The following is a 14,091-nucleotide window of genomic DNA, read 5'->3' on the forward strand; positions in this document are numbered from 1 at the left end:
CACGGGGTCCTAGCTGAGCCTGATATTGCTTCCAGTGACTTGTGTCAGGTTCCTCACTACCAGCATTCCTATCTGATCTTCCTTGGGGTAATCACATTACCGAGGTTCTAAATATACAGTCAAACCTCGATATCTCGCACCAACATTACTCAAATTTTCAGTATCTCGAAGTAACTTAAATATCCCGGCCGTTTGTCCTATTCTTCACGTGTACTTATTTCTCTATTAATCGAAATTCGGTTACACGAATTTCTGGATTTCTCGAAGCAAACATTTCCTCCCTTGAAGCAAAAAAAAAAAAAAAAAAACTCTTATAACTCGAATTTTGTGCAATATTAACTATGCAAAACGGCATTTGTGCTTTGCGAGGAACAGTTAACAAGTAAATAAATGGTTATAGTGATCCTGGGAGCTAATATGACGGGAACAGAAAAACTAAAACTTCTAGTGATTGGAAAACCGGCGAAGCCTCGCTGTTCCTCGGGTGTGAATTAATTACCGGTCACGTACGAAAGCAACCCCCGAAGTCGTGGATGACAAGCTCCATTTACGAATCGCGGTTGAGTGGTATTGACGAGAAGTTTCAACGTGAAGGGAGGAAAGGTTAACAGTAACAAACAGAAGAGACTATGCCGTAAAATAGAGTTTGTTTGTATATTTTTAAATACTGAAAATGAAATGGTTCATGTTTGTGGGTTACTATAGTCACGTCCTAGTTCGTGAACCATGGGCAACGGCTGAGTGGCCTAGTAAGTGGTCCTGAGAGTCGGGATACCAGTTGCTATGGAATGGGAGTGGGCATCTCGGACATATTCTGAGTCGTGGCCCTCCTTGTGCTCAGGCGGCTAGGACTATACAATTCACCGGTGGTCCATAACCCGTTAGAGGAGAGATCCTCACTTGGACTATGTGCAAGTAGGGTAGCATCCTGCTTCATGAATCGACCGAGCTCAGAACACTCTAAGCAAGCCTCGGACCTATGGGAGTAACGGAGTCCCACTCCCATTTGACAGGCGAGGGACTCCTTGGAAACAACTTGGCGAACGAAATGGAATTCGATGGGGAGCTATCAATATTAATGGGGCTTATGGAAGAAAGAAAGTAGAACTGGCTGAGTCAGCAAAGAGGATGCATCTGGATGTGCTAGGAGTAAGTGATATTCGGGTAAGGGGAGATAAGGAGGAAGAGATAGATTATAAAGTGTACTTGACGGGTGTTAGAAAGGGAAGGACAGAGTCTGGGGTAGGGCTCTTTATCAGGAATACCATTGCACGGAACATAGTTTCTGTTAGGCACGTAAACGAGCGAATGATGTGGGTAGATTTGTCAGTTGGAGGAATTAGGACTAGAATTGTGTCCGTGTATTCACCATGTGAGGGTGCAGATGAGGATGAAGTTGACAAGTTTTATGAAGCATTGAGTGACATCGTGGTCAGGGTCAACAGCAAGGATAGAATAGTGCTAATGGGCGATTTCAATGCGAGAGTTGGGAATAGAACTGAAGGATACGAAAGGGTGATTGGTAAATGTGGGGAAGATATGGAAGCTAATGGGAATGGGAAGCGTTTGCTGGACTTCTGTGCTAGTATGGGTTTAGCTGTTACGAATACATTCTTCAAGCATAAGGCTATTCACCGCTACACATGGGAGGCTAGGGGTACCAGATCCATAATAGACTATATCTTAACAGACTTTGAATTCAGGAAATCTGTTAGGAATGTACGAGTTTTCCGGGGATTTTTCGATGATACAGACCACTATCTGATCTGTAGTGAACTAAGTATCTCTAGGCCTAGGGTAGAGAAAGTGAAATCTGTCTGCAAACGAATAAGGGTAGAAAATCTCCAGGACGAGGAAATTAGACGGAAGTACATGGATATGATTAGTGAGAAGTTTCGAACAGTAGACGGTAAGCAGGTTCAGGATATAGAAAGGGAATGGGTGGCATACAGGGATGCGGTAGTAGAAACAGCAAGGGAATGCCTAGGAACAACTGTGTGTAAAGATGGGAAAAGGCGAACATCTTGGTGGAATGATGAAGTGAGAGCAGCTTGTAAACGTAAAAAGAAGGCTTATCAGAAATGGCTCCAAACAAGGGCCGAGGCAGACAGGGAGTTGTATGTAGATGAAAGAAACAGAGCGAAACAAATAGTTGTTGAATCCAAAAAGAAGTCATGGGAAGATTTTGGTAACAACCTGGAAAGGCTAGGTCAAGCAGCAGGGAAACCTTTCTGGACAGTAATAAAGAATCTGAGGAAGGGAGGGAAAAAGGAAATGAACAGTGTTTTGAGTAATTCAGGTGAACTCATAATATATCCCAGGGAATCACTGGAGAGGTGGAGGGAATATTTTGAACATCTTCTCAATGTAAAAGGAAATCATCCTGGTGGTGTTGTGAACAGCCAAGCTCATGGGGATGAGGAAAATGTTGGTGAAATTATGCTTGAGGAAGTGGAAAAGATGGTAAATAAACTCCATTGTCATAAGGCAGCAGGTATAGATGAAATTAGACCTGAAATGGTGAAGTATAGTGGGAAGGCAGGGATGAAATGGCTTCATAGAGTAGTAAAATTAGCATGGAGTGTTGGTAAGGTACCTTCAGATTGGACAAAAGCAGTAATTGCACCTATCTATAAGCAAGGGAACAGGAAGGATTGCAACAACTATCGAGGTGTATCATTGATTAGTATACCAGCCAAAGTATTCACTGGCATCTTGGAAGGGAGGGTGCGATCAGTTGTTGAGAGGAAGCTGGATGAAAACCAGTGTGGTTTCAGACCACAGAGAGGCTGTCAGGATCAGATTTTCAGTATGCGCCAGGTAATTGAAAAATGCTACGAGAGGAATAGGCAGTTGTGTTTATGTTTTGTGCCGGCCCCGTGGTGTAGGGGTAGCGTGCCTGCCTCTCACCCGGAGGCCCCGGGTTCGATTCCCGGCCAGGTCAGGGATTTTTACCTGGACCTGAGGGCTGGTTCGAGGTCCACTCAGCCTACGTGATTAGAATTGAGGAGCTATCTGACGGTGAGATAGCGGCCCCGGTCTAGAAAACCAAGAATAACGGCCGAGAGGATTCGTCGTGCTGACCCCACGACACCTCGTAATCTGCAGGCCTTCGGGCTGAGCAGCGGTCGCTTGGTAGGCCATGGCCCTTCAAGGGCTGTAGTGCCATGGGGTTTGGTTTGGTTTGGTTTATGTTTTGTAGATCTAGAGAAAGCATATGACAGGGTACCAAGGGAAAAGATGTTCGCCATACTGGGGGACTATGGAATTAAAGGCAGATTATTAAAAGCAATCAAAGGCATTTATGTTGACAATTGGGCTTCAGTGAGAATTGATGGTAGAATGAGTTCTTGGTTCAGGGTACTTACAGGAGTTAGACAAGGCTGTAATCTTTCACCTTTGCTGTTTGTAGTTTATATGGATCATCTGCTGAAAGGTATAAAATGGCAGGGAGGGATTCAGTTAGGTGGAAATGTAGTAAGCAGTCTGGCCTATGCTGACGACTTGGTGTTAATGGCAGATTGTGCCAAAAGCCTACAGTCTAATATCGTGGAACTTGAAAATAGGTGCAATGAGTATGGTATGAAAATTAGCCTCTCGAAGACTAAATTGATGTCAGTAGGTAAGAAATTCAACAGAATTGAATGTCAGATTGGTGATACAAAGCTAGAACAGGTTGATAATTTTAAGTATTTGGGTTGTATGTTCTCCCAGGATGGTAATATAGTAAGCGAGATTGAATCAAGGTGTCGTAAAGCTAATGCAGTGAGCTCGCAGCTGCGATCAACAGTATTCTGTAAGAAGGAAGTCAGCTCCCAGACGAAACTATCTTTACATCGGTCTGTTTTCAGACCAACTTTGCTTTACGGGAGCGAAAGCTGGGTGGATTCAGCATATCTTATTCATAAGTTAGAAGTAACAGACATGAAAGTAGCAAGAATGATTGCTGGTACAAACAGGTGGGAACCATGGCAGGAGGGTACTCGGAATGAGGAGATAAAGGTTAATTTAGGAATTAACTCTATGGATGAAGCTGTACGCATAAACCGGCTTCGGTGGTGGGGTCATGTGAGGCGAATGGAGGAGGATAGGTTACCTAGGAGGATAATGGACTCTGTTATGGAGGGTAAGAGAAGTAGAGGGAGACCAAGACGACGATGGTTAGACTCGGTTTCTAACGATTTAAAGATAAGAGGTATAGACCTAAATGAGGCCACGGCACTAGTTGCAAATCGAGGATTGTGGCGACGTTTTGTAAATTCACAGAGGCTTGCAGACTGAACGCTGAAAGGCATAACAGTCTATAATGATAATGTATGTATGTATGTATGTATGTATGTATGAAAATGAAAATGAAAACCTACAACCTGTTTTCCAGTCATTGACCTGGTCAGGGATGTAATGAATGAAGCAGATATAGGCTGTTAGTACGATGGGGTCGCCACTCCCAAAGTGATTTATTAATGACTGATAGATGCTATGACCGGGCGAGTTGGCCGTGCACATAGTGGCACGCGGCTGTGAGCTTGCATCCGGGAGATAGTAGGTTCGAATCCCACTATCGGCAGCCCTGAAGATGGTTTTCCGTGGTTTCCCATTTTCACACCAGGCAAATGCTGGGGCTGTACCTTAGTTAAGGCCACGGCCGCTTCCTTCCAACTCCTAGGCCTTTCCTATCCCATCGTCGCCATAAGACCTATCTGTGTCGGTGCGACGTAAAGCCCCTAGCAAAAAAAAAAAAAAAAAATAGATGCTATGAAATGAGAATGGAGAGTGTTGCTGGAATGAAAGATGACAGGGAAAACCGGAGTACCCGGAGAAAAACCTGTCCCGCCTCAGTTTTGTCCAGCACAAATCTCACATGTAGTGACCGGGATTTGAACCACGGTATCCAGCGGTGAGAGGCCGACGCACTGCCGTCTGAGCCACGGGGGCTCTATATTTTTAAATACTGTACTCTTAAAAATAATGTATTCAGTTTAATCTCGTAGATACATATGATTCAATTATGTGGTATACATGCTCAAAAACGGTATTCTCTATATCTCGAAATTTCGATAACTCGAAATAAAATTTTGCTCTCGAGGTGATTCGAGATATCGATGTTCCACTGTATAGATATACCGTACACAATTTGCTTTACGTCGCACTGACACAGATAGGTCCTATAGTGACGATGGATAGGAAAGGGCTAGGAGTGAGAAAGAAGCGAGCGTGGCCCCGACATTTGCCTGGTGTGAAAATGGGAAACCATGGAAAGCCATCTTCAGGGTTGCCGATAGTGGGGTTCGAACCCACAGCAATCCAGAATGCAAGCTGATAGCTACGTAACCAAAACCGCACAGCCAATTGCTCGGTGTTCTAAATAAAGGGTACAGATCTCTTCATATGGTTATGAGAGTACTTACGGATTTCAGTAAGAATGTAAAGGAGAGGACGTACAGATCTCTGGTAAGACCCCAATTAAACGGTTCCCCAGTTTTACTTCGTCATAAAACGATAATAATCACTGGTATCACATAACCTCCTTTGGTTAAGTCTTGTTCCCTTCCAATACATCCACTGCTTGTCGTATGAACGTAAACGGGATGAAAATTCAGAATAATGTTATTTGTTTTACATCCCACTAACTACATTTTTATGGTTTTCGGCGACGCCGAAGTGCCGGAATTTTGTGCTGCAGGAGTTCTTTTACGTGCCAGTAAATCTACCGACACAATGATGAGGTATCTGAACACCTTCAAATACAAGTGGAATGAGCCAGGACCGAACCTGCCGAGTGGGCTCAGAAGGCCAAGTCTGAGCTACTCCGCCCGGCGTGAAAAGTCAGGATGTATGTTTCACGCAAGTCCTCTCAGTGTTAATTACTGTGAAATTACCTCACGTGGATTAATGTAAGTATCTAAGCGTTAATACTACCTGTGACAATAAATTTCGGTGAATAGTCCTGTACTATCAACATAAATGAACAATGCACGACAGTGACCTTACTGTCCTTCGAAATAGTCCCCTTCCATAACTATGCACTGCTGAGATCGGCGATACATGTCCTGGAAACTTTGCAAGAAGGCTTCCTTTGGGATGGTGTTCAAAAGTCTCGTCACGTTTCGTTGGATGTCAGGAATATAGTCAAATCTATCTCCTTTCAAAGCGAGTTTGATGCGTGACTTTTCGGCTCTGACCTTTTTCCGACGAAGGGATCATGCTTTGCCGATTCGTTTCAGGGTCGTACCCGAAACACCAGGTTTCATCCTCAGTGACAATACAGTTCAAGAAATTTGGTGTCGCATCCGCCGTTTTGACACAATCCTGTGAAGCCTATAAACGTGCCTGATGCTGATCGTCAGTCAAGTGATGCGGCACAAGACGAGAACACGTTTTCCTCTTCCCTAACTTCTGGGTAACGATTTGTCGCACGGATTCACGGTTAATCTGCAGTTCATCCGCTATCATGCGCACAGTTAGTCGCCGATCGTTGGTGATTCATGTCCTCACCTTCTCAATGTTTTCGTCTCTGACGGCGGTCGCCGGTCTTCCGCTACGGGGGTTGTCAGAAACACTTTCCCGGCCTCCTCGAAAACGGGCGAACCTCTCGTACACACACTTCAAGAACTGCTTGATCTGCATAAACACGTGCCAGCATCGCATGCGTTTCTTTCGGTGTCTTGCCAAGCTTAAAACAAAACTGTGCATTGATCTTTTGGTCGTTCATGTTCCTGTTCGCAGTTCAGAACCAACACACTAAACACGCACTGTGTCAAACAGGTCTTACACGCCACACACACGATGCTCAACTGAACAAGTAGAAGAAGTATAAGGGAATGGAGATTTTAATTTTTTTTATTTACATTTATGGTTACGATGGGATAGGGCTAGGAGTGCGAAGGAAGCGACCGTGGCCTTAATTAAGGTACAGTCCCAGCATTTGCCTGGTGTGAAATTGGGAAACCACGGAAAACCATTTTCAGGGCTGCCGACAGTGGGGTTAGAGGAGGGTTCGATTCTCACCTCAGCAAATCTCGAAGTGGTTTTCCGTGGTTCCTCACTTTTCTAGGCAAATACCGGGATGGTACCTAACTTAAGGCCACACTACCCTTTACCCCACGACAATAGAAAGGTGTTAAATCATATCACATGGAGAAAAATATTCACAGCCTGTTTCCAGTCTTTCGACCGAGTCAGAAATGGAATGGATGAAGCTTCCATCTAGCGGCTAGGATAGAAGTGGAAGCCTTTCGTACTCTTTTGTGGCAATGCTTAATGACTGACAGATGAAATGAAATTATATTGGAGAGTGTTGCTGGAATGAAAGATTACAGGGAAAACTGAAGTACCCGGAGAAATACCTGTCCCGCCACTGCTTTGTCCAGCACAAATCTCACATGAAGTGGCCGACGGAACCCAACGGTGACAGGCCGGCGCACTGCCGACTGAGCCAATGAGGCTCATAAATCACATCATGTATTAAAGTGTATTTACGGGCACAGTTGACTGATTGCCTAGCTGTCAGAAGAAAGCGAAGAAACACTACGTCAACAGCTCGTGTGCCATACTGTACGTAGCGCGCCTTTTGGCCGGCTACAGTGGATCCTGATTCAATCGAACAGGACGGCCTATAGCTGGCAAATGAAGCACGTTTGAACACATTCCATTTTTTTTTTCGGGAAATACTTGGCCCGATTTCATACATTTCAGCGAATGTGTAATGATCGTTAGTTTTGCACTCCATATTTTATGACAAAGTCATCGTTGTTGCTTTAGATAATTTATATAAACTATTGATTTCTAATTTTGGCATTATTAAATAATAAAGTTCTCCTCTGTGGTATAGTGGTTAACGTAAATAGCTGCCACCTCCGGACGCCCAGGTTCGATTCCCGGCTCTGCAACGACAGTTGAAAAAAGTTGTACGAGGGCTGGAACGGCGTTCCACTCAGTCTAGGGAGGTCAAATGAGTAGAGGAGTTTTTTTATTTTTTTTATTTTTATTTTTACAAGTTGCTTTACGTCGCACCGACGCAGACATGTCTTATGGCGACGATTAGACAGGAATAGACTAAGAGTGGGAAAGAAGCGGCCGTGACCTTAATTAAGGTACAGCACCAGTATTTGCTTGGTATGAAAATGGGAAACCACGGAAAACCATTTTCAGGGCTGCCGACAGTGGGGTTAGAGGAGGGTTCGATTCCCACCTCAGAAATCCTCGAAGTGGTTTTCCGTGGTTTCTCTTTTCTCCGGGCAAATGCCGGGATGGTACCTAACTTGAGGCCACGGCCGCTTCCTTCCCTCTTCCTTGTCTATCCCTTCCAAACTTCCCATCCCCCCGCAAGGCCCCTGTTCAGCATAGCACGTGAGGCCACCTCACCCTGTGGGTGGGGGCGGTAGAATAACACCCACGGTATCCCCTGCCTATCGTAAGAGGCGACTAAAATGGGCCCCAGGGGCTCTGAACTTTGGAGCGTGGGATGGCGACCACGGAGCCATTAGCTGAGTTCTGGCACTGCTTCCACTTGTGCCAGGCTCCTCACCTTCATCTATCCTATCCGACCTACCTTGGTCAACTCTTGTTCTTTTCCGACCCCGACGCTATTAGGTTTGCGAAGGCTAGGGAGTCTTTCATTTTCACGCCCTTCGTGGCCCTTGTCTTCATTTGGCCGATATCTTCATTTTTCGAAGGGTCGGTCCCTTCCATTTTTCTCTCTGATTAGTGTTATATAGAGGATGATTGCCTAGTTGTACTTCCTCTTAAAACAATAATCAACACCACCACCGTGAGGCCGCCTGGGCGAGGTACTGGTCCTCCTTCCCAGTTTTATCCCCCGGCCCAAAGTCTCACACTCCAGGACACTACCCTTGAGGCGGTAGAGGTGGGATCCCTCACTGAGTCCGAGGGGATTCAACCCTGGAGGGTAAACAGATTAAGAAAAACGAGAAAAAGAAGGTTAAATAATCAAGTTAAATATATAATCAAAATACATCAAATATTTAAAAATAATGTTATGCACCGTAATTCGCGGAGTATATTAGGAGTATACAATATATATTGTAACAAATTTCCTGTTGCTCTCATGCCCCGAAAATGAAACAAATATGTTACTAAATAAAGTTAAGATAGAATCTGTCTTTAAACGCCAATTGAAAATGAAAATCCACGGCCTGATTCCAGTCATTCGACCGGGTCAGGAATGGAAAGTGAATGAAGTCCCAATCTAGCGGCGAGGATAGGAATTGTGCCTTCTGCTGAAGTCTGTCGCACTTCTCTGGGGCAATGATGAATGACAGACAGATGAAATGAAATGATATTGGAGAGTGTTGCTGGAATGATAGATGACAGGGAAAACCGGAGTTCCCGGAGAAAAACCTGTCCCGCCTCCGCTTTGTCCAGCACAAATCTCACATGGAGTGACCGGGATTTGAACCACGGAATCCAGCGGTGAAAGGCCGCCGCGACGTAAAGCCAATAGCAAACAAAAAAATGTGCCAGTTCGTTTAATTCAATCAATCAATCAATCAATCAATACTGATCTGCATTTAGGGCAGTCGCCCAGATGGCAGATTCCCTATCTCTTGTTTTCCTAGCCTTTTCTTAAATGATTTCAATGACAATGGAAATTTATTGAACATCTCCCTTGGTAAGTTATTCCAATCCCTAACTCCCCTTCCTATAAATGAATATTTGCCCCAATTTGTCCTCTTGTATTCCAACTTTATCTTCATATTGTGATCGTGATCTTTCCTACTTTTAAAGACGCCACTCAAACTTATTCTTCTACTAATGTCATTCCACGCCATTTCTCCGCTGACAGCTCGGAACATACCACTCAGTCGAGCAGCTCGTCTCCTTTCTCCCAGTTCTTCCCAGCCCAAACTTTGCAACATTTTTGTAATGCTACTCTTTTGTCGGAAATCACCCAGAACAAATCGAGCTGCTTTTCTTTGGATTTTTTTCAGTTCTTGAATTAAGTAATCCCGGTGAGGGTCCCATACATTGGAACCATACTCTAGTTGCGGTCTTAACAGAGACTTATATACCCTCTCCTTTACATCCTTACTACAACCCCTAAACACCCTCATAACCATGTGCAGAGATCTGTATCCTTTATCAGACTATAGGCTGAGTAAAACAATTGCTGAATTTCATGGCATATAAACTATATTTCAATTGCTAAAGTTTAAATTCCTTTAAAAATGGGATTTCCAACACTTATTCTGTGAAATACAACATAGCTAATCGTTTCTTAGAATCTGGGATGGCTAGGTGTCTTTCATTGGTCAGAGTTTCTTACAAAACTCCATGCAGTCTTGAAACGAAATCTAGATTATTCAATCTCTATATGTGTTGATCATTAATGGCGAACAAGAAGATACTTCAACCAGCTAGTGTTATCTTTCAAAATATGCACCAGTTCTTCTGAGCCTACAAGAGAATTTTATCGGATCAGGACCAATGAAAAATGTCGTGTGTCCTTTGCTCTCCTCGCTCTGCGCCGCCTGCTCAGCGCACGCAACAACCTGGATTGTTCTCGGCTCTACGAGACGTCTGCACTGCGTTTGCCTGTTACATCAGCCAGCTATATAAAGGCGCTGCCTTCCAGCCACAGGTGAGGACAACATAACAAAACCGCAAAAACCTGTAAAACCTCAACCGCCTACTACAAATCCCACAAGCAAATAAACCCACACCCAATTTACAGAAGCACTGGAAACAACTGGACGCCGGACGCCGAGGCGGGTCACACAAAAAACTGCCAAAACAGATGCTATTTAGTTCAATTTACAGTGCAGCTAACAACTCGCACACGCAATACATTATGTTGCGCGCACAACAACGACAGGGCCCTCTGGCGCTTACACTGACAAATTCAACAGTGAAGCAACATTGGGCATGGCTAGTACCCGGATGGGTGACCGCCGAGTCAGCCACCTGTCCTTGAAACTAATATTAGCAGAAACTAACCCACAAGCCATGGTACGATAACTCAATTCGCACACCAATTATACACAATTTACTTCATATTTATCATACGAAATTAAATATTTCAATATATCTATTATTATTATTATTATTATTATTATTATTATTATTATTATTATTATTATTAACCTACAGTAAATTTTTATTATTCTTAAATCTATTTTCCAAACAGCCCAGGTGAGGATCGCTAAAGCGAAACCGGTACTGGGATCATAATTAACTTACTGCTCAATCTGGTGCCACAGGTGAGGACTTGCCAGTGCCCAGCACCAGATTACGCCGAATGTCGAACACGGAGGCTATCCCTCTTAAAAAGGTGTCTCGAATAGGTGGACTGATTCTGAGTGTTTGAGGTTTCACCTCGGGTTACCGCCTCCGCTCCCGTTTCCCGCAGCCACGTCGAGCCCGATGACAGTATTCCCTCAGTCCCACCTAGGCTCAATCACATCAATTAGTATTCTACTAATTATGCATTTCAATGCCAGTTCCTGACAAGTTACAGAAACAGCTAATATTCTATTAGTGCAAGCTCTCGCTACTGATTACACTTGTGACGGTATAGAACAGATAGTTTTCAACTATCAAGAACTCTAGCTTTTCAATGGACTTTCGCATCAAGATAGATTCATGTATATATGTATATAAAGTGTACATTTTTTTGAACTTCAGTCTACAAGCAACGTTAACTGTTTATAATTTTCATACTGCTTCGAGGAAAGTTTTATTTGAATGTATGTATATACAGTATGTTATTAAGACTATCTGAAGCAATAAAATATAGTTCTGTTCCTGTATACCTGTTCTTGTATACAACACAAAACATGGAGAAGTACTTGGTAACAAAATGCGCATCACGATAAAAAAAATGTTACCGTACTATTTGTCTTATTTAATTGGTTTATTTAACCGGTTGATTCCACAATTGGATGTGATTAAAGAAACTGCTCGTGAATAACGTTGGAATCGCATTGATGTATCTTGCAGCAATTACTTCAAGTAGCATTTTCAGTGGACAATGAATTTTGTTTTGCGTGTGATGTTTGCGACAGACTTTGCTTTATGAAAGGTGTGACATTGGCAATGAATAGTGAAAACTTCGTTAGTATACTGAGAGAAGCATATCCAGATTCAAATGTAGAGAGATTTATGATGTGTGGCTCTTGCAAGAGGTCATTCTATAACAAGAAGATACCTCCTCTGTCTAATATTTGTCTTTTATTTCTAACTGCTACGCCTCAATAAATAAAAGTAATTAATTCTACTTTATGCCATTTTTCTTCATAATTTTTGGTTGTTTTGTTATTTATATTTTTCTTATTACATTTACGTATAATTTCACTTATAAAACAAATAAATAATTGCTGTAAATGTTTTTTTTAGAATCCTATGTCTATTAATTTGATCAAACTATTTCTATTATTTACATAAATGGGGATTTATTTGTATGATGCATGATGTGCATTGCAACGCGAGTGGATACATGATATTCTTCGTTTTTCCATGTGGTGCGATGGTGAACAGATTCCTAGGTAGTGAGTTGCCTAGTTACATGAAACTACATCTCGAACACGGCATGTTGGATTGCTATTTCCAAATTTACCTATAATTTCACTTACAAAACAAATAAATGGACATCATGCATCATACAAATAAATCCCCATTTATGTAAGCAAATAGAAATAGTTTGATCAAATTAATAGACATACGATTCTAAAAAAACACATTTACAGCAATTACATAAACATCCTAACAAGAAATGTACCTCATAAAACATGGCTGCGTGTTCCCATCCTCCTGTATACAGCATTTCTTACCGAACTATCACGATCTAACTCTTGGTGCGGCTTTGTAATTCAATGAATTACACAAAATAAATATATTGCCGTTGACTTTTCAAGAAATGCAAGATTTTCCCCATACTATTGAGAAGAATTGGAAGATTTTGGTACAAACCTCACCTTTCAACTCCCTCTCGTTTAAGAGCTTGAGTTTTGTGAAACATACACGTTAGCGTTTTATATATATATATAGAACTCTCAAAACCATTTAAAATAAGTTCAGGGGTACGACAGGGAGATGGTTTGTCACCTCTACTCCTCAGTTGTGCATTAGAGAAGGTACTGTAGTTCGAGAATGGACGAAAGCCATCAATATTAAAGGTACTCAACTAGGAAGACCAAATAAAATCATTATAGATTGTTTAGCTTTTGCAGATGACATGGCGTTAATTATAGACTCGTTAGATAATGCTCAAGAACAAATACTAGAAGTACAGAAACAAGCAGCCAAAATAGGATTGCAAATATCATTTGAAAAAAAATTCATGACAAACCTCATTAATGCCCCTCAAAATATCACAATTAACTATAACATAGTATCTCGGACAGATTGTTTTAAATACCTGGGAGAATGGATAACAAACAACACAAAAAAATTGCTATAGATTTAAGTATAAAACTAAACAAAACGGAAAGGATGTTTCATATGACAAAATATATACATATAATAAGAAATCTTTATCCTGGAACTTGAAATTAAGACATTATCAAGCAGTGGCCCGGCGCGAGATTTTTTATGCAGCGGAAACTCTTATTAAACTTAGAATAATTTTGAGAAAAATACTAGGGCCTATAAGAAACAACAATGCCGAATTTAGACTACGATCAAACAGAGAGCTATATTTAGAAGTTGAAAAATTGACAACTGTAATGAGGGAAAGGAGACTCCAGCTTTTTGGATACATTTATAGAATGAATATCAATAGACTAACTAAACAAATTATTGAACAGTTACAAATCCAAGCCAACGTGGTTCATTGAAATTGAAAAGGATATGAAAAACGCTGGAATTAAAATAGATACGATAGAAAACATAACACGTTTCAGAGAAGTAACATGCAAGGCAGGATTTCAGGAGAGAAAGAAATTAACAACTGGAAGGAAATGGACTCAAGAGGAAAAGGGACAACATTCTCAGAAAATGAACGAAGTTTGGAAACGAAGTAAGTTAAATGCAAAGAAAAGTAACCAAAGTCGATTTATCGTACCCTCAGAAGGGTTATTCGAAGAAGAAGAATATAAGTAAATCTACGAAACCTTCAAAACCTTGCGGCCTTCA

Source organism: Anabrus simplex, chromosome 13, assembly GCF_040414725.1.
Source record: "Anabrus simplex isolate iqAnaSimp1 chromosome 13, ASM4041472v1, whole genome shotgun sequence".
Classification (NCBI taxonomy): domain Eukaryota; kingdom Metazoa; phylum Arthropoda; class Insecta; order Orthoptera; family Tettigoniidae; genus Anabrus; species Anabrus simplex.